Genomic DNA, 21,958 nt, shown 5'->3' with positions numbered 1-21,958 from the left:
AACATAAAGAAGACACTTAATTCATAAATGAATGATATTTTGAAAGCACATTCAAAATGTTATATTTTAAAAATCAGATTTGGAATTAAAAAGTACAATGACAAAAATACAAATAACTCATAGGTTTGGAAAATAAATTTAGTGAAATATTCCAGAAGTGATAGCTAAGTTTTTAAAGTTGATCATTACAAGAGAAAAAGATAAGATCATGGGTTGATTAAAGAAGTCCAGCATCCAAATACTAGAAGTCTCAGAAAGAGAAAAGAAGAGAGGAAGAAATGACCAACTGATGCAAGAACAGTACCTGAGCTGGAGAAACAGGTAACTCTTTGTTGATAGGACACACTGATTATGCACAACAGTTGATTTTAAGAAAGACTTACATCACAATGCATCATTGCTGCATTCTTTCAAAACTTTTTTTTAAAAAAACTATTTATTGGTGGATTGATTGATTGGTTTCAGAGATAAAGAGAACTCCCATCTTTTGGTTTATTCTCCAAATGTCCTCAACAGCCCCAGGTGGGCCAGAGTCAAAGCAGTTAGCTGGGAATTCAATCCCCTTCTCCCAAGTAGGTGGCAGGGAGCTCAACAATTTGAGCTGCTGCCTCCCAGAGTTTGCTTTAGCAAGAAGCTGAACTTTGGACTTAGGATAAGGAACAGAGCCCAGGCACTCTGATATAGATGCAGGCATATTAATGAGTAGGACACCCCCGTCTCCACTTCACTTTTTAAAACAATAGAGGAAAAAAGAAGATCCTAAGGATTCCCAGATGGAAGAAGAGTCCACATATCCATGATTGGGAATCAGTACAACAAAAGTACTTCAAAATAGAGGAAAGTAGAACAATGCTTTCAAAATTATGAGGGAAAGTGATTTCTGACCTACAAGTCTATATGGATCCCAACCATATCATTCAACTGCCATAAAATGGAGACATTTAATCCCTATAAAAAGTCAAAAGTTGGGGCTGGCATTGTGGTGTAGCAGGTTAACCCACTGAATGTAACACCAATGATGCCCACATCCCATGTTGGTGCTTGTTCATGTCCTGCCTGCTCCACTTTGGATCCAGCTTCTTGCCCATGCACCCAGGAAAGCAGTAGAAGATGGCCAAAGTGCTTGGATCCCTGTACCAACATGGGAGACCCGGATGGAACGCCTGCTTTCAGCATGGCACAACCTTGGCTGTTGTGATCATTTGGTGAGCAAACAAGCAGATGGAAGACCTCTCTCTGTCTCTCCCTCTCTGTACATCTGCCTTTCAAATAAATTTTTAAAAAAGAGGACGAAAAAGAAATCAAAAATTTACTTCTTATATCCCCTTTGGAAGGGAGTTAATGTAGAATTTATTTCACAAATGACTTCAAGAAGAAAAAGAATGAGAGGGTCCCCATAATACAGGAGCACAAAAGATAGACAAAAAGAATTTCAAGGCATTGTTGAAAGGAAAGCCTGGGACAACTGTGGAGGAGGCCTGGAAAGCAGAATTTCTGGTAATAGTTGGATGCTAGAGAGCCATGGGAAGAACATCTCCAAGAAAAGTAAAAGTAGTATGCTTGAACACAGGGTAGGATTCTTCTGGTCAACTGTAGGAAGGTAAATCATAAGAACTTAGAGTAGAAATTATTTTTTAAAAAATCAACAAATTGACCAAGAAATGTAATCACACCACTCTGCATGACTCATTTTTGAATAATATTTATGTAAACATCATAAGGTTAACATATTGTTATTAGTTTAGGCTCAGGCCATAATTATAGTTTAGCTCTAGATGCTGATTTAGTTATTTTCCAGAACATATTTCCTTTTTCAGAGTTTTTAGTGGTGTGATACAAAAATAAATCCACAAAAATAAATATACTTTAGCAATCATCATGGTAGGGTATGCCTATCCAGAGATATTAATGCACAGAAAATCCTCTTTCATATTCCATGCTATGCCTAAACTATAGTGCTCATTAATAGAAAATATACCTCTTAGTCCTCTTCTTGGTTTGTAATGTTGCACATTGACTAGGAGTAAAGATGAGAATAATTATAATACATTTTTGTTCAATCTTCAGAACTGAGAATGTCATCTTCTTTAAATGACCTGAAATATCAATATAATTGTACTATCAAAATTAGCATTATTGTTCTTTCAAAAGATTTCATTTCACCGTAAAGCACACACACACACACAGAAACACACACGAGTCAATCTTTTGCAAGTCACATGCTCTCTTGAACTATGTAACTTCCTCTTCTTTTTTTGAAATCCCAGCCACATGACAAACCAGCCTTCCCTAAACTGCTTATAATATCAGCCTTTGTTCCAGAACACATTTCCCCTCTAGAGTCTTATGTTGAATCAGCAAGTTTATGAGTAGTTTTGTTGAACAGTAAAGTCACCACTTAAAGCACTCCTCAACTGACTCTCCTGGAACAAATTCATTTCTATCCATGATAGAGAATCTCGCCTGAAAGAGCAAATGTCTTGAAAAAGTCATGTAATTAATATTTTGTCTACTCAGTCACCTCCAAAATACACAAGGGTGCTCCCTATTTGAAAGGCACTGGATAGAAAAGAACTAGACATTTGTGAAAGGTGAATAATTATGCCTTAGTTAATATGATTTTTAAAATTTGGATTTAGTGTAGAACATCCTTTACAAATAATGAGTCTGTTACCAAATGAAACACTTTGCTAACTTTAAATTTCTTCCATCACATATTATTTTGCCATAATGAGGACATTATTTGTGCTGAAGTTGCTAACACAATTAAGATTTGTATCTTTTAGGCCGGCGCTGCGGCTCACTAGGCTAATCCTCCGCCTAGCGGCGCCGGCACACCGGGTTCTAGTCCCGGTCGGGGCGCCGGATTCTGTCCCGGTTGCCCCTCTTCCAGGCCAGCTCTCTGCTGTGGCCCGGGAGTGCAGTGGAGGATGGCCCAGGTGCTTGGGCCCTGCACCCCATGAGAGACCAGGATAAGTACCTGGCTCCTGGCTCCTGCCATTGGATCAGCGTGGTGCGCTGGCCGCAGCGCGCCGGCCGCGGCGGCCATTGGAGGGTGAACCAACGGCAAAGGAAGACCTTTCTCTCTGTCTCTCTCTCTCACTGTCCACTCTGCCTGTCAAAAAAAAAAAAAAAAAAAAAAAAAGATTTGTATCTTTTAGAAGTGGTAAAAATAATGTTGGTTGCATACCAAGAAGTGAAACATGTAAATATAAGTTAAATTAACATGTGGTAAAGCATTTGGATTAACTTGCAAAGGTATGTGTTGAAATCTGTCTTACAGAGTTAAAATAAATTTTACTATATTTAGAAATAAATCACTTCCACAAAATAGAAATAGTTTGTGGAGTTACCAAATAATTGTATTCTTAAAGATTTATTTATTTACTTGAAAGGCAAAGTGACAGAGAGTTTGAGAGAGAGAGAGATGTTTTCCATCAGCTAGTTTACTCTCCAAATAGCCACAATTGTCAGGGCTGGGCCAGGCTGAAGCCAGGAACCTCGAACTCTAACCCAGTCTCCTATGTGGGTGGGAAAGGCCCAAGCACTTGTGCCATCTTCCACTGCGTTCCCAAATGCATTTGTAGGAAGCTGGATCAGAAGCATGGCAGATGAGTCAGGAACTAGCACTCTGATATGGGATGCCAGCATTGCGGGTGGTGGCTTAACCCACCGCACTACAACATTGGCCCCACACTGAATGGTTTTAATGCAAAGGTAAAATGACAATTTTCTTAAAAAGTAGTTTCAATTATTGACTGGGCCCTTTGTTTTTGTTTTTGTTTTTTTTTTTTTTTTTTTTTTTTTGACAGGCAGAGTGGACAGTGAGAGAGAGAGACAGAGAGAAAGGTCTTCCTTTTGCCGTTGGTTCACCCTCCAATGGCCGCCGCGGCCGGCGCGCTGCGGCCGGCGCACCGCGCTGATCCAATGGCAGGAGCCAGGAGCCAGGTGCTTTTCCTGGTCTCCCATGGGGTGCAGGGCCCAAGCACCTGGGCCATCCTCCACTGCACTCCCGGGCCACAGCAGAGAGCTGGCCTGGAAGAGGGGCAACCGGGACAGAATCCGGCGCCCCGACCGGGACTAGAACCCGGTGTGCCGGCGCCGCTAGGCGGAGGATTAGCCTAGTGAGCCGCGGCGCCGGCCCAGGCCCTTTGTTTTATTTCAATGTCCAATTCCTGCCTTCTTGGACTGGTCATCATGAATAATAACAAAGAAATTTAAAGATAAATTAGTTCACTTGATACAGGAGTCCTATAAAAGAAAATATAATGAAGTGATCAGTGATATATACCTCTCACTATATATAAAAATCAACTCAAAATGGACCAAAGAGCTATGGTAGCTTTGAAATAGCCATGTGAGTAAAAAGGATATGGCCCTTTCTATATCCGTGTTAGTGTTCTAAACAATTTTTATAGGAATACTGCAACATTTTGTGGTCATTGATAGTTTAATTTTTAATAATATATGGGATATTTAAGAGCATGTGAGTTCTGTTACAAGAGTAAAATAATAAGCATCTCTGAATGCATCCAACACTCCCCAGGGGATGTGCCACATGGAGATTTGGGTTCCCTGTGTTCCATCACTTACTGGCTGCTATTTGTCTACTACACAAGACAGTACTGTACTGTTGCAGTGCATTAAAATTTGTTTTTGCATCTAACTGTGGAATGCGATTTGGGACTCTTTCCTAATTTGTGAATATACACGCCCTTAAAAAGGATGCCAAATTCTTAGTTCCAAGTTATCCATGGCCAAAAATGTTCCAGATGTTCAGAATCAGCTATATTCATCAAATTCACAAAGCCAGGAGAGTGCTTGATTTTGGAATTGTAAACATATGGAGAGTTACAGTTTCATTCATTTAGTTTCTTGTATATGGAAAAATGGGAAAATTAATTAGTTTAACCTTTGAGTTTCACTCTTATCCTTCAGATCTTGCTGTAGTCTTTCTTTGTTATTATTCAGATCTTGCTGTAGTCTTTATTGTATAATTTTATGTGTAATGTGAAGTGGTATTTTCTTCACTTTTCTTTCCTGTTGTTTCTCGACTAGGAGTCATTCTTTTTAACTTATGGGACTTCCTGAGGGCCTGGGCTGTACTTCAAATGATCCCTGAACCTGGCACAATGCCTAAGATGATTTGGTTCTAGAATTACCATATTTCCTCGTCTCAAAGAGCCACAGTATTTTCTTTTCATGTTTTAATAATTTAGGACTTAAGATTTCTGTAATCATCTATGTCAAAAGCTTTTTCCAGCTGTCAGGCCAAGAAGTCAGTTGAAACTATTTTCTTTACCTGCTTATGGGTGACAAAGGTCACAAAGGTATCCCTTCAGCAGACTGTAACCCCAGTTGTATTATTTACATCCATAATGCTGCTGCAATTGTTACATTTTTAACTTAAATTATGATTCCATATTTTCACTGTAAATGCCTTCAGAAAGATTACATAATGAAGTAACCCAAAACCACTAGGTAAGAAGCAGATTGCCTGTGCAATTAAAGGCAATAAAACAAGGCCAGAAAGAGTTTGGATTTCCTTATCTACTGCACAGCCATTAGGAGTTCCAGTTTCCTCTCTGAGGATTAGCCACTCCTCTAATGATTGGCCCTATGAAAGCTCAAGGTAGACAAGAGAGTCTTAAGCCACAATAAACCTAACATGTGTCCAAGATGTATGTATAAAATGAGCAAGGGAATAATTCTGGAGAAAGATCTAGAATAAGGAAAAAATATTTTGTCATTACTTATAGCCAAAGGTCTACATGAATACACTCAGGAGGAGCACAGGGATGACGAGGATCACAGAATGTTATGGTGTTTACACCTGTGAGTGAGGTGCAATGATGGGGCTTCCTGATCCTGCTTCTGGCTGGTAAAGTAGCCCTCAGGGCTAGGCCACTGACACAAGATGGGACAATATTCCATGTAGTTAACACAAGCAAATCTCCTATTAAAAGTAGATGGTTATTGCAATTCTTGAGAAATAACAGGCTGGCATCCATTTGTATCATTCTTAAACCCTAATTGTCAACCTAAGATGTTTTAACTCATTAAATATAGGGGGATGCATTGCTGTCATTTTGTTTTGTTTCTCAAATCAAGTTAGAACTGGTTCTCTAATTCTAATAGCTAATTCTTCTTGTGTACCCAACAGATCAGCAAAACATATTTAGATGTTGTTGTTTCGTGTGCTCAAACGTATCAGAGTTCTCACCCCTTATCCATAGTTATAGTTAATACAGTCCAAAAATATAGGTGGAAAATTCCAGAAATTCGTAAGTTTTAAATTACGTGCCATTTTGAGTAGAATGATGAAATCTTGTGCTGTCCCATTCTATCATGCCAGGGGCATGACTCATCCCTTTGTTCAGTATATCGATATGGTATATGCTACCTAAATGTTAGTTGCCTAGTAGCCATCTTAGCTACCAGATCAACTGGTATGATATCATAACACTTATGTGTAGCCTATGCAACATCAGAATGCTTGCATCATTCACCTCACTTCATCTCATGATGTAGGCATTGTAGCATCACAAGGAAGGGCCCAGTACAATAAGATATGTTGAAAGGTCAGGGGGGAGGGGGAGAGACTACATTCACATAACTTTTATTAGAACATAATATCATAATTTTCTATTTTATTAATTGTTAATTTCTTGCTGTGTCTAATTTAAAAATTAAATTTTGTGATAGCTTTGTATGTATGGGAGAAGACATAATATATGAAGAGTTTGGTACATCCATAGTTTCAGGCATTCACTGGGAGTCTTGGAATATATCCTCCCCTTATTATTGTCCCTCAGTTCCAGTTTCCCTTGCAAACTGCCTTTCCAGAGCCCAGCCAGAGGTTCTTGCTCTTCAGTTGGCCCCATGGCTGTTTGCCTGGGACTTTGCCCACCATAATAACCTGGACTCTACTCCATGGTTTCCTGTGCTGAATCCCTGTCTCTTGCAGCCCCTTGTCACATTATCTATTTTTGGAAGAACACATTCTCTAGTAGCCTCCTAAGAAATGCGGCATGAAAGACAAAATTACTAAGGCTTTGCATTCTTTAAGATTTGATTGTAGATACTAAATAGAGTAAGATTATGGCAGGAAGCACACTGGAAGCCAACCTTCACTGAAAAATTGGTGTTAAGATATGAAGAAGGAGTATTTTATCAATTCTGGTTTTCTGAGAAGTTATTTTTCTTGCTTTTTTATAGACAGTGATTCCTTTATAAAATTACATATGCATTCATGTAAAGCTTGGCATTCTACAAAAGCACATACTGGAAATAACAGGACAGATGGCACAAATAGGGTTAGAGATAGATCACACCATCTGATTTTACAGCAGGAGCATCAACAAAAATATCCATGCTTTAGAAAGCTGGCTCAGGCACTCTCCACAGGCATGCCCTTCTGAATAGCTTTTGTACACCGCAGCTCATACTTCCTTTTGAGCTGCAGGAACATTTGTTTTAAGATATTCGTTTAATCAAAATTAAACATCTGATTTAGGAAACTTCATTGCCTTAAAAAAAAAGCGTTTTTTCAGTTTCCTTTTGCTTCCCATGTCATCAGAAAGCTTCATGCTGTGAAATGCAAAGTGATTCCTGGATACACTAACCCAGCTTTTATAGTCAATAAAGGCAATTACCACTGTAGGATTTTTTTTCTTAATGTGTTTGGTGTTTATATATTGGTAAGACTTGGTCTTTAGTTGTGGAGAAAGATTGTCCCTGATTTATTGTAAATTACATACTGAGAAAATCACATACACATGTATCAAAGCAATATCCCTATCACAGGTTGAGCATCCCTCTGAAAATCCAAAATCCAAAGTAATCCAGATTCCAGAATGTTTGAGTGTTGATATGCCATCACGAGTGAAAACACCACACCTGCTCCCATGTGATGGGTTATAGTCAAAATGCAGGCACAATATAATACTATAAAAAATTACCTCCAGGCTATGGGTATAAGGTATAAATGGTTGGTTCAGAATTGAGATACAAATGTAAATTGTGTGTTCAGGATTGGGTCTCTTCCCCAGCATATCTTATGGCGTGTGTGTGAACATTCCTAAATAAAAACATTCAACATTTGAAACACTTTTGGTCGCAGCATTTTGGAGAAGTTATACTCAGCCTGTACTATACAGATCTAATTCCCCACATCAATTTTATATGATCTAATTCACATTACTGAAACACAAGTGGTAGAAGAACAGATTGGATGTTTTGTTCTCCAAAAGAGTTTAGAGAACACACCACCCCTACAATCTATTTTTGGTTGCCATATTTTTTTCTTTAAATATTTCCTAAATCTTCTCACTCTTCTCCATTTTTTTTCTTTGTAAGCAAAGGAAAAACATTTTTGATCTAGTGAGGATTGTGTTTAAGCTGCTCTCTAAAATAAAGCGACTTGAATAAGGTAGAACATTTTTCGCACATAAAAGAAATGTAGAGGTGAAATAATTTCATGTGCAAGAATCCCTGCTCTGCCTCAGCTGTCACATCTTCTTTCCAGATAGCAGGAAGGAAGAACAGATGGACCACAGACTCAAGTGCTCCCTCCTTTCGTGAAGCCTACCCAGAATCCTAAGAGTGCTTAGATTATATCTCATTGGCCATAGCTAGCTGCAAAGGGTCTAAGACAGATAATATTTTTGCTAAGCGCATTTTGCAGTGTTCTGTTATTCAGGAAGAAAGGAGAATGGATATTGCAAGGCAGTTGGCATTCCTTCCCCATGGTGTTATTTCAAAGTATATAATATATTTTGAGCATTTACAGTACACCAGAAATTATGTTAAGTGGTGGGAAATTCAAAGATATGTAAATCCTGACTCCCACCAATAAGAATATATTATAACACACTGTACAAATTCATTACTTAGAATTCATGGGACATCACAGAACAATGATTCAAGCCCAGTCATAGCAAGGTGCCTTACCCAAAGTGTATTCCACCAAAAATTACATTTTTCTCATTGGTTCTAAGCAGGGACAGAAAAGTCATTTTGAAGCAGATTTTTCTTATGGGGGAAGACTAAGAACCAATTTGGTTTAAAAAGCTCATAGACTTTTCAGACTCTAACCTTGTGTTTCTCTTACAAGGAGCCTTGTGATTACATTGGGCCCACCTTGATAATCCAGGAGAGTCTCCCCATCTCAGGATTCTTGACTTACATCTTCCAAATCGCATTTGTCATGACAAATTACATATTCTCAAGTTCTAAGGACCAGAATGTGGACATTTTTTGGAAAGTTGTTATTCTACCATACCACCCTACCAGATATGGCTACTATGAAAACAAGAGACTATTTAGCTTTTCTGCTTTGGACACAACCCACCCAAGTCATATTCTCCTCAACTGGCAGTGGCTCTGCTGCTGTGAGCTGACTGAGGTAGGGTCCAGATAAACAGATTCCTCTCTTGAGATGCACAAAAGCATGCAAGTGATGGCAGAGAGGCTGCAAGGACTTTATTTCCTGCCAGAGGGACAAACAAAAGAGGATTTTACCCCCAAACTTATGCAAAAGGGCTCTAATTTGAAGGCATGCTCATTTCACAGTTACTCCAGGCCCAAATAAATAAAAGTGGAAAGCAAGAGAGACTCCTCTGGTGTTCGGCAGTATTATTCATGAGGAGCAGTATGCAGGGCAGGAGCTTAGGTGCATCCTTCTCCCTCTCTGCCCCCCTGTGATGTGGGGCATAGCAGTCACCTCACAGGGAAAGCACTGAGTGTGCAAACCGGACCCAGGTGTTCCCTTTGTAGCCGATTCCCAGAAAAACAAGCACGCTCAAAGATAAGCAAGACAAAGGCATCTCAACACATGTTTTTCCCAATCAGTAAAATACAAAAATAATGATGAGTAATATTAGCAAAATAGGTAGTTAAGTCTAATTGTCGGCAGAGCGGAAAAACACAGAGATTTAGAATAGGAACTTGGAAATTAAATAGTACATTATTGCTACATAGCTTCTGGGATATAAGAAAGAGGAAGACAAAAGCCTACTCAATTTTTCTCAAGTTGGAGAAGACAAAAGGACACTGAATACCTCTGATTGTTGCTGGATTAATATAAATTAATGATGTGTTAAAATATGTGTGTAACCACTAGAACTCCTATGCTAGAAGACACTATGAAAATGAAAAGTGTGTGTGGGTAAATCCTCAATGCAACAAAAGAAGGAAGGAGATAAGGGATCATAAGGAATCAGGAAGAGTGACAATTAGAAAACAAAACTAGGATGGACAGAAATGAGAAACTGAAATAAACATGAGAAGGATTACTTCATTCTGTTAAAAGAAAAGAGCTTTCATACTGGGTTAGAAACAAATTCCAGCTTTTTGTCATTAAAAACTTCAGAAAAATTTAGGGGCCAGTGCTGTGGCACAGCAGGCTAAGCTGCTGTCTGCAGTGCCGGCATCCCATATGGGCACAAGTTTGAGTTCCAGCTGTTCCATTTGTGATCCAGCTCCCCGCTAATGTGCCTGATAATGCAGCAGAAGATGGCCCAAGTCCCTGGCCCAGCTCTGGCTGTTGCAGAGTGGCCATTTGGAGAGTGAACCAGCAGGTACAAGATTTTCTCCGCGCCCCTTTCCCCCCTCTCCTTCTCCTCCTCCTCCTCCTCCTTCAGCTGGGAATTCCATCCAGGTCTCTGTCAGTGGGAGGACACACACTCAAGCACTTGAGGCATCACCTACCTGTACTCTCCTGAGGCACATTAACAGGAAGCTGGATCATAAAGAGGTGGGATTTTGTCCTAAGGACTTCACATGTGGGACGTAGGCATTCCAAGCAGCCATTTAACCTGCCTGCACCACAATTCCTACCCCTAAAAAAAAGTGTTTTGTTTTTTTTTTTTTTTAATGACCAGCAAGAATGAAAAAGATATTCAAGGTCAATATTAATTTACAACATACAGGTATAGCAACATAAAATAAAACTAATTAGGCCACATGATAAGAATTCTGCTTCATTAGTGATAGAGAGGGCCATTCTTTGCTTATGAACATATATCCGCCTATCAACATTTGCTTCAAATGTATAGAGAGCAAAAACTGACTAAAAGTCAAAGAAAAATAGACAAATCCCCAACCACAGCAGGCAAGTTTACCATAACCTAGAAACTAAATATCAAACTAATAATACTAAAAACATAAAAAAATTAAGTAGAAGTAGTAATTCTGATAAAGAAAATGAAACCCTGCATTTAGGATGTAGAAATGCAAACCTCATTTTGGAATACACATGGAACTTCACCAAAATCAAGGTCTTCTGGGCCACAGTGAAAAACCTCAGAGCCAAAAAGGCAGAATTCACATAAGTCCATATTCTCTCTCTCCCTCTCTTTCAAAACATGCATTTTAAAAATTTGTATTTATTTTTTCACTTCATTTGAAAGGCTGAGAGGCAGAGACAGACATACAGTGATTGTCCATCTGCTGGTTAATGCCTCAAATGCCCATGACATTTTCTGAACAAAATGCAGTAAATACAGGAATTCACAATAAAACAATTAAAAATCAAATAAAACAAATCCCCTCTATTTGGAAATTTACTGTCACCTTTTAAAGGAACTCTTGGGCAAAGAGGAAAGAGAGAAAAGAGTTCTAAATTAACTACCTTTGGGTATTATTTTTCTTGTATCATAATATATAAAGACAAAACACATGACAAATATTATTGGTTCTAGTGCTTTATCATCCATTATTTGTATCAGAATCACACTTTTAATCTGCTTGCTTAGACCTTATAAATTTTTATTTACAAAGGTGGGGATAATGATCTGCTAAATAAACCAGAGAAAGAAGTCACAAATTCATCATGTGACAAAAAAATCTAGGTTAAAAAAAAAAAATTCTGAAGTCATTTTTTTTTTTTGATTTTTGATTTTCTGGTATATTTGCTGTAATCCTTACTCTTGGTGATAGTAACAACTCTTGAAAGTTGTTGACTCCTTTACTAATCAATATGTAGCCTATCTGATAAAGCCTGGTATTTAAGGAAGACTGAATGAGTATCAGTCACCCCTTACACGGTGGCCTATATGTGAGAAAACAGCTGAGGAGTCTAATGATTACAAATGTGCAGTAAGATGCCTAGGAATTCCAAAATGACTGAGTAGGGAAAAGATGTACTGAGTCTAACCAGGGGAAGATAGTAGAAAAAAAGCAGAGGAGTGTATTCCCAGGACAGAGATAGAGAGGAGTTTGCAGAGGAAATTCTACAGAAAGAAAAGAAATGCCATGAGCACCCAGCAACCAGAGGGGAGAGTGCACTATCTTGACACAAGTAGAGGCTGTGGCATGTAAACTAGGGGATTTTAGCAGAGAGAAAAATCCGTATTTCCCCTGCCTTTGAGTCTGACTGTGAAGGTTGACAGGAGGCTGGGCACCAACTTCAGACTGTGAGGTCTTCCCATCTTCTAAACCTATCACAGGCTCCGGGGCTCAAACTGCCATGGCAGAGCACCCACAGACAGCTGGTTCTGGAAATGACTTTCACTCCAAGAATGGGATAGGCTCAAGGGGTAGAGAGAGGATCTTCTGCACTCCATGACTGTAGGAGCCTTGTGCACTGTGATTGTGACTGGGGGAATCCTGTGACTCCACAATAGGATGTGGGGTATTGCTGGGTGTCTGGGCAATTGCTGTGTCTGGTGTCAGAGGCTCAGAGCTCCCTGACTGCTCGGGGTGAGTCATTGCTGAGGATTATGTGCTCACACTGAGGAATGCACAGTGGGTGAGGGTTGACCCACTGTGGGCTAAACCCAGGCATTGAAACCTTGGAAGAGAGGAGGTCAGGTTGTGATTACATCAATCGATGTGATCATACCATTCCCCCTGCTGACAATGGAGGAGACCCACTATGCATAACTTGGGTGTCACCCTGGATGCAAGCACCATAGTTGAGCACTGACCAGAGTTCCCTGGCCCTCATCCAGCACATGCCTCTAGGTATTCACTGAAGGAGCAGACACTCCACAAATCCGCAGAGGGATAGTTCAAATATAAAGCCCATCAGTGGAGAACACCAACAAGTGTTTCCACAAATGCCTAAAAATAAATGTAGAAATAAAAGAAATAAGAACAAGGAAGAGAACATGGCTCTCCTAAAGGAACACAACACTTCAATATTAGAATGAAAGGATGAGGAGATTGATGAAATGCCTAAAAAGGAATTCAAAATAATAATCATAGGATCACTCAGAAGCAATCAGAAGCAAATTCATGAGTTAAAGAAATCCATACATGACATGGATGAAAAATTTTCTTGTGAAATTCATATTTTTAATTTTTATTTAATAAATATAAATTTCCAAAGTACAACTTTTGAATTATAGTGGCTTTTCCTCCCATAACCTCCCTCCCATCCGGAACCATCCCATCTCCCACTCCCTCTCCCATCCCATTCTTCATATTTCGAAGAGAAATCAAACTGAAATAATAGAAATGAAGAAGAATTCAATATGTCAAATAAAAAATACAGTAGAAAGCCTTAAGAACAGACTTGATGAGGCAGAAGAAAAAGAATATCTAAACTATTAAACATACCTTTGGAAATATCTGACCAAAAAAGAAGAAATTAGAAAAATTAAAAAGAATGTTGGAGATTCATGGGATACTACAAATGACTGAACATACAGGTCTTAGGAGTGCCTGAAGGTGTGGAAAGAGAGGATGGATTAGAAGGACTATTCAGTGAAATAATAACAGAAAACTTCCCTAATTTGGAGAAAGACAGTAACATCAAAATACAGGAAGCACATAGAACTATTAATAGACATGACCGGAAAAGATCTTCACCAAGTCAAACTTTCAACAGTAAAACATAAGGACAAGATTCTAAAATGTGCATGAGAGAAATTCCAGATTACCTTCAGAGAATCTCCCATTACACTCACAGCTGATTTATCATCAGAAACCATACAGGCTAGAGAGAATGGAGAGGACTAGTACAAGTCTTAAAAGAAAAACACTGTTCCCTGCAAGGCTCTGACATATGAATGAAGGTGAAATAAAGACCTTCCATAACAAACGGAAATTGAAAGAATTTGTCAACACTTGCCCAGTCTTCAAAATGACATTTAAGGATGTATTATACAAAGAAACACAGAAATATGATCAACATTATGAAAGAATGTGAAAGCAGAAAATCTCCTAGTTAAAGTACAAAGGAAATCCAAAACAATCAATAGGAATATTTATGAAAAAATGGCAGGGCCAAGTTGTTACTTATCAATAGTCACCTTGAATGTAAATGACCTCAACTCTCCAACTAAAAGATACAGACTTGCTGAATGGATTAAAAAACAAGACCCATTTATTTGCTTCCTACAAGAAACCCACCTCACCAACAAAAATACATGCAGACTGAAAGTGAAAGGATGAAAAAAATCCCATTCTAAAAGAAAGGAAAAAAAGAGCTGGTGTAGCCATCCTAATATCAGACAAAATAGACTTTAATACAAATACTGTTGAAAGAGACAAAGAAGGGCACTATGTAATGATTAAAGGATCACTTCAACAGGAAGATGTGACTATAATATATATGCACTGAATGACAGAGCAGCTGGCTAATTAAAACAAATGTTAATGGATCTAAAGGGAGACATAAATTCCAATACAATAGTAATGGGGGACTTAAACACTCCACTTTCATCAATTGACAGATCAATTAGAAAATCAACAGAGAAACAATAGAGCTAATCTACACTATCGACCATTTGGACCTTATTGATATTTACAGAACTACAGAATGTTTCACCCCACAGTTGAATACATCTTTTTATTAGTCCAAACATCTTCTCTAGGATAGACCACAAGTTATCCCATAAAACTTGTCTCAGCAAATTAAAAAAAAAGTCATACCCTGTATCTTTTCTGTCCACAATGGAATAAAGCTGGAAATTAACAACTGAAGAATCTGTAGAAAATATGCAAGCACACTGAGACTGAAAAATACACTCCTGATTGAACAGTGGGTCATAGAAGAAATCAAAAGGAAAATTTTAATAATTCCTGGAAAAGAATGAAGATGACAATACAACATATCAAAACTTATGGGATATAGTAAAAGCAGTTTTAAGAGGTTAGTTTATTGCAATTAGTGCCTGCATCAATAAATTGGAAAGGCATCAGTTAAGTGAGCAATCAAGGAATCTCAAGGACCTAGAAAAACAACAACAAACCAAACCCCAAATTAGTAGGAGGAAAAAAAATAATTAAAATTAGAGAATAAACAAAATTGAAACAAAAAAACCCACAGAAGACCAGTGAAATGAAGAGCTAGTTTTTGGCATAAAATAAACAGAATTGATACATCATTGGTCCAAACAACAAAAAAAGAGGGAGAAGACCCAGATCAATAAAATCAAAGATTAAAAAGGAGATGTAGCAACAGATACCACAGAAACAAAAAGAATCATCAGGAATTACTATAAAAACCTATATGTTAATAAATTGGAAAATCTGGAAGAAACAGATTTCTGGACACATACAACCTACCAAAATTGAGGCATGAAGAAATTGAAAACTTAAACAGACCAATAACCAAGATCGAGATTGATTCAGTAATAAATACCCTCCCAACAAAGAAAAACCCAGGACTGTATGTCTTCACTGCTGAATTCTACAAGACTTTTGAAGAACTCATGAAGCTTCCATGCCTCGGCAACTGATGACAAGAGCCTTGGGTGATCACTGACGCCATAATAAGAGTGTCAATTGTTAAATCAACAACAGGAGTCACTGTGCACTTACTCCCCCTGTAGGATCTCTGTCCTTAATGTGTTGTACTATGTGAATTAACGATATAACTAGTACTTAAACTGTACTTAGTACTTTGTGTTTCTGTGTGGGTGCAAACTGTTGAAATCTATACTAAATTGATCTTCTGTATATAAAGATAATTGAAAATGAATTTTGATGTGAATGGGATGGGAGAGGGAGCGGGAGATGGGCTGGTTGTGGGTGGGAGGGAGGTTATGGAGGGAAAAAGCCGCTATAATCCAAAAGTTGTGCTTTGGAAATTTATATTTATTAAATAAAAGTTAAAAAAATAAAAGTTACAAAAACCTAAAAAAATACCAACATGATTTGTCTCAGATGTAGAAAAAAAATTATGCTAAAATTCATATGGAAACACAAGAGACCTTGAATAGTTAAAGCAATATTAAACAACTAAAACAAAGCCAGAGGCATGACAGCACCAGATTTCAAGACATACTACAGGGTTGTTATAATCAAAACCATCTGGTACTGGCAAAGAAATAGACATGTAGATTAATGGAAGAGAATAAAATCCCCAGAAAGCAATCCAAGCATCTACAACCAACTAATCGTTGGTAAAGGAGGTAAAATCAGTCTCTAGAAAGGACAGTCTCTTCAACAAATGGAGCTGGGAAACTTGGATCTCCACTTGCAGAAGTATGAAACAAGACCCCTATATTACACCTTATAGAAAAATCAACTCAAATTGTATCAAGCATCTAAATCTATGATCTGATACCATCAAATTACTAGAGGAGAACATTGAGGAAACTCAGCAAAACATTGGCATATGCAAAGACTTTTTGGAAAAGACCCCAGAAGCACAGGCAATCAAAGCGAAAAATAGACAAATGGTAGTACATCAAGCTAAGAAACTGCACTACAAAGTAAACAATTAACAAAGTCAAGAGGCAACTGACAGAATGGGAGAAAATATTTGCAAACTATGAAACTGATTAAAGATTAAAATCTCGAGTCTATAAAGAGCTCAAGAAAAAACAACAACAAAACAAACAACCCAGTTAAGAAATGAGCAAAGGAATTGAACAAGCGTTTTTCAAAAGATGAAATTCAAATGTCTAACATACACATGAGAAATTGCTCAGGATCACTAGCCATTAGGGAAATGTAAATTAAAAGCACAATGAGGTTTCACCTCATCCCAGTCAGAATGGCTTTCATACAAAAATCAAAAAAAAGTAAATGCTGGCAAGCATGTGGGGGAAAAGGTTCCCTAATCCACTGTTGGTGGGAATGCAAGCTATAGCCATTGTGGAAGACAGCATGGAGATCCCTCATAAATCTGAATACACACCTACTATATTACCCAGCCATCCCACTCCTGGGAATTTACCCAAATGAACTGAAATCAGCATATCAAAGAGTGATCTGTACCCCTATTTTTATTTGCAGCTCAATTCACAATAGCTAAGATAAGGAATCAACCCAGGTGCCCAAAAACCAATGACTGGACTAAGAAAATATTGTGCATACATACTATGGAATATTGCTCAGCTGTAAAAAGCAATGAAATCTTTTCTTTTGCAATAAAAGGGTTGCAAGTGGAAACCAATATACTTTATGAATTAAGCCAGTCCCAAGAGACAAATATATTTTCCCTGATCTGTGGTAACTAATAGAGTACAAAATATGTAATGTATAATTATTTGTATTGCAATCTGCAAGAAATTATTCCTGTGCATAAACTGTTGAGAGGAAATGGCTTAAAAGCTAAATGAATTTATTATCTTAATACCACAAAGGAAGTATTTAGATGTTACATTGTCATTGGTTGTATTTCATTGAAAGAAGTTATCAATTGACCAAAAAGCCTGTATGTGGGTAAAATAGCAGTTTGTACATTCAATTGTTATTTACAGCTATTGTCTATATTCCCACCAAACTCGGGTCTTCTTGCTCTTTACTTGTTAAACTTCTTATTTTGTGAGGTATTAAGCTTTTTTTTTTTACTATAATGTATATTTAAAATATCCTATCTCAAAAACTAAAAAAAAAAAAAAAAAGAGTGTGAGAGGGAGGGTGGGAGGAGCGAGGAGGGGAATATCATTATGTTCTTAGACTTATATATTTTTTTAAAGATTTATTTTATTTATTTGAAAGAGTTACAAAGAGATGTAGAGACAGAGAGAGACATATCTACAAATCATATTGAATCTGTTAAAATTTAAATACAATTAAAATAAAAATGAAAAACAGTTCAGTAATATGAGCGAACTTCAAAAATATGTGGGAAATTGATTTAAAAATAAATTTATTTTCTTGTAAAATTTTGATATCTATGCATATTTTTTAAATATGTATTTTCCATGAACTTTAAAACTATTTTATTTATTCATTTATTTGACAGGCATAGAGAAAGAGAGAGACAGAGAGAGCAGTATTATCCACTGGTTCACTCCCCAAATGCCCACAATGGCCCAGGTTGGGCCGGGTTGAATCTGAGAGCCACGTGGGTGTCAGGAACCCACTTACTTGAGTCATTGCCACTGCTTTCAAGGGTCTGCTTTAGCAGAAAGCTAAGGTTAGTAGGCAGAGGCAGGTGTAGAACCCAGGTATTCTGATATAGGATGCAAGCATCTTAACTACTAGGCAAAACACCAAACACCAACCATTCCTTGTCTTGCTGATGACACTTTGTTATGTTTGGGAATCTACATCAGAAGCTGAGCTGTAGGAAAGCAAATTCCATTATAGAGATGATCAAACTCTTTTCTGAAACATAATTACTTTTTAAAAATAATCTGATAAGGGTAATCAATATATTGAAACAAGTAGGGGCCAGCATTGTGGCATAATGGGTAAAATCATTGCCTGCAACTCTGGCATCTCCTATGTGCACCAGTTCATGTCCTGGCTGCTCACTTCCAACCCAGCTCCCTGCTAATATGTCTGGGAAAGCAGTGGGGAATGGCCCAAGTGCTTGGGCCCCTGCACCTATGTGGGAGACTGGGAATAAGCTCCTGGCTCCTGGCTTAAGTCTGGCCCAGTCTTGATTGTTGCAGCCATGTAGGGAGTGAACCAGTGGACTGAAGATCTCTCATGTGCACACATACACACTCTCTTTCTCTGTAAATCTGCTTTTCAAATAAACAATTTTTTTTTTAAAAAAGAAAGTAGTAATGCTGCTGGTTGATGTCCATCCATTACTTTAAAAAAATGTTTAGATGCTTGGCATGTGGACAGAGTGAGACGGTGTAGCAGAAAATACCCAACAATATTTAAGTTTAAACTCAGTGTTTCTATCAACAAGGCAAAATACTCACCAAGTATTTACTGATTCAATTTCTGTGATGAAATCCTGAAAATAAGTTTTCATTTTCAATTTTATACTTGTGCTATATAACAGAGTTACCATATGGAGATATTTCATTGCAGTCAAACTATCATTAAAAATCTATTATCGTAGGGGCCAGTATTGTGGCACAGAGGGTTAAGTCACCACCTGCAATGCCAGCATCCCATATGGGCACTGGTTCAAATCCTGGCTGCTCCATTTCTGATCCAGTTCCCTGCTAATGTGCCTGGGAAAGCAGTGGAAGATGGCCCAAGTGCTTAGATCCCTGCACCCATGTGGGAAATCTGGATGGGGTTCCAGGTTTCTGGTTTTGGGCTGGCCCAGCCATCTCTCTCTCTCTCTCTTTCTCTCTCTCTGCCTATCTGCCTTTCAAATAAATAAGTAAATTTAAAAAAATTCTTTAGAGAAAAATGGAAAACTGGGATGAGAAAGCACAGAAAATAATCTACTCAGGCCTTGACTTTGGGACTGTGTACAGGGAGGGAGAGGGGCTGGGACTGGAGGAGAAGTGGGGATGGAAGTATCTGGGCAGTGGTGCAGCTGTGCACAGCGCGCAGTGTAGCCTGTTGGAGTTGATAGAAATTAGCTAATTGTAGGTTGGGTTATCTGCCCAGTGTAACACCTTTGCCCAATCAACAGCCATTGTAAACCCGGTACACAATCCAGTGAAATAATGAAACAACAGAAATCAAGAAAGCAATGCATATGTGATGACATGCTAAATATGTGTACTACAGAAAGCACGATTGATAAAAGTAAGATGATTAATAATGGACCAAAATGATGCCTCAGTTCTGGGGCATGTTGTTAGGGTATATAACGAGGTGATTTATGCCCTTGTGGTTTCCATAGTCACAGAAGTACCAATTCTCTGTTTTTCTTTCAACCTGATGTTCACATTTTAACAGTAATTCACATCCCCCTCTTTTTATGCTGACAATCCTACAGGAGATTTTGCCAGCTCGGTTTGGAAGCCCTGTCCTTCTGACATTTAAGATTTTGAAAAGCACCTGTTTTTTTTCTTCTGTAAGTTTAGGGGACAGTGGGAGTACCATACAACCCCCATTCTGGAAGGTACCAAGCAATCCTTACGTTAGCTCAAAAACCAGTGGGTTTTGATTTAATGAAACCAACGAATGTTATTATCAATATGGCCATGAAACACAAATGAGCTGAAGGATAATAGAGAACCCAAAAAAAGAATTTGACATTTGGGTCAAAATGTAAAAGATCCAGAAATAACATCATCGGGTTCATGGGCTTAAAACTTTATCAGTTAAAGCCAAAATAAAACAATATAATCTAATGCTATATAAAAGTCAATACAATATAAGATCATAAAGTTACTCATTAAACAAGCCAACTAGCAGGTGGGGACACAGCACATAAGTTAGTAAGAGTTCAGGACTTGTAAATGGTGCTTTGCTGGCAGCTGGCTGCAGACACTGTTCATGACAGCCCCGTCTTTAGATGTCTTTACTGCACCAATTATCTGTTGCAGTAGAGACAGACAACAGCTCTCTTCACTTATTTGTCTTAGATAATGGCCAAATACAAGGATTTATCGTGCCTTACTCAATTATAAGTGCTAAGGAAAGAAGGTGACAAGGAATCTTTAGAAGTTATATCTTGCAAGCTAGAGATTCTTCCTATTTTACCACATCAAAAAAATTCCTTCGCTTAAGAAGAGGAATAAAAGGCAGACTTCATAAATCCTCACTTAGGAGAGCATTGATCCACAAAATTTGAGACCATCCCACTCCAAAGACATGGTTTACATAAATTATAGCAAGGAAGGAAACACAAATACGAGATGTGTTGTTGAATCATTGTAGTTTGATCCAAGTTGGGAGAATTGATGCACACCTGCCAATTTGGAGGGTACCCTTCATAAAATTAAGGAAAATTTTCAGTGTTCTTGGCATACCACATGAAAAGTTACAATTAAACATTATCGCCGCCATTAGTACTAGATGCAGTGACCAAGCTGTGTGCACAGAAGCTGTGAAGATGCCTCTTGTTTATGTCCCTCCTAAGGCATAAAAAGGGGACTTTCTTCGGTATTATACAGGGTTCTGAAAATACATGGTGATGCCTAAATGGAGGCTTGTTGAGAAGTCTGAGTACTGAAATGGGACTGTCTTGATGGCTGATTTCACCTCTGCCTGTCTCTTGAAATCTAAATCTCACCGCCTCATGAAAAGAATTAATTTGAGCACTGTAAGAGAAAGAATGTCTCTCCAATATCAGGACTAAACTGATATTCAAGTGAAATATTTAACCTTAAAAATAAAAATTAGAAGGACCAGAGTAGTGGTGTAATAGGTTAAGCCACCACTGGCAATGCTGGCATCCCATATGGGTGCTAGATCTAGTCCCAGCTGCTTCACTTCCGATCCAGTCCTTGGGAATGCACATGGGAAAGCAATGGAAGATGGCTCAAATCCTTGGACCCCTGCACCCACATGGGAGACCCGGATGAAGCTCCTGGCTCCTGGCTTCTGCCTGGCCCAGCCCTGGCTGTTGCGACCATTTGCAGATGTGCACCCACATGGGAGACCCGGATGAAGCTCCTGGCTCCTGGCTTCTGCCTGGCCCAGCCCTGGCTGTTGCGACCATTTGCAGAGTGAACCAGGGGATAGAAGATCTCTTTCTCTCTCTCTCTCTCTCTCTCTCTATCATGCGTGCACTCTCGCTCTTGCTTTCTCTCTAACTCTGCCTTTCAAAGAAATAAAATATTCAAAAATACTTTATAATTTAAAGAAAAATAAACATTATGAAACAAGAAAGATTAAAAACAAATTGGGCATATGGTTGAGGGAAGAAGGCAAAGCAAACACAGAGAAAACATAATAATCCCAT

The 21,958-nt window shown here is 38.3% G+C and overlaps 1 protein-coding gene across 3 annotated transcripts in view; it reads left to right on the top strand.

The window, feature by feature from the left end:
* The window catches only part of LOC103348030 (uncharacterized), a 66,537-nt gene that overhangs the window by 2,919 nt on the left and 41,660 nt on the right, over positions 1-21,958 (top strand). The gene's annotated exons all lie outside the window — the stretch shown is intronic.

Source organism: Oryctolagus cuniculus, chromosome 6, assembly GCF_964237555.1.
Source record: "Oryctolagus cuniculus chromosome 6, mOryCun1.1, whole genome shotgun sequence".
Lineage (NCBI taxonomy): Eukaryota > Metazoa > Chordata > Mammalia > Lagomorpha > Leporidae > Oryctolagus > Oryctolagus cuniculus.
Note: the sequence above shows the minus strand (reverse complement) of the source record. Positions and strands in the feature narration are given on the sequence as shown.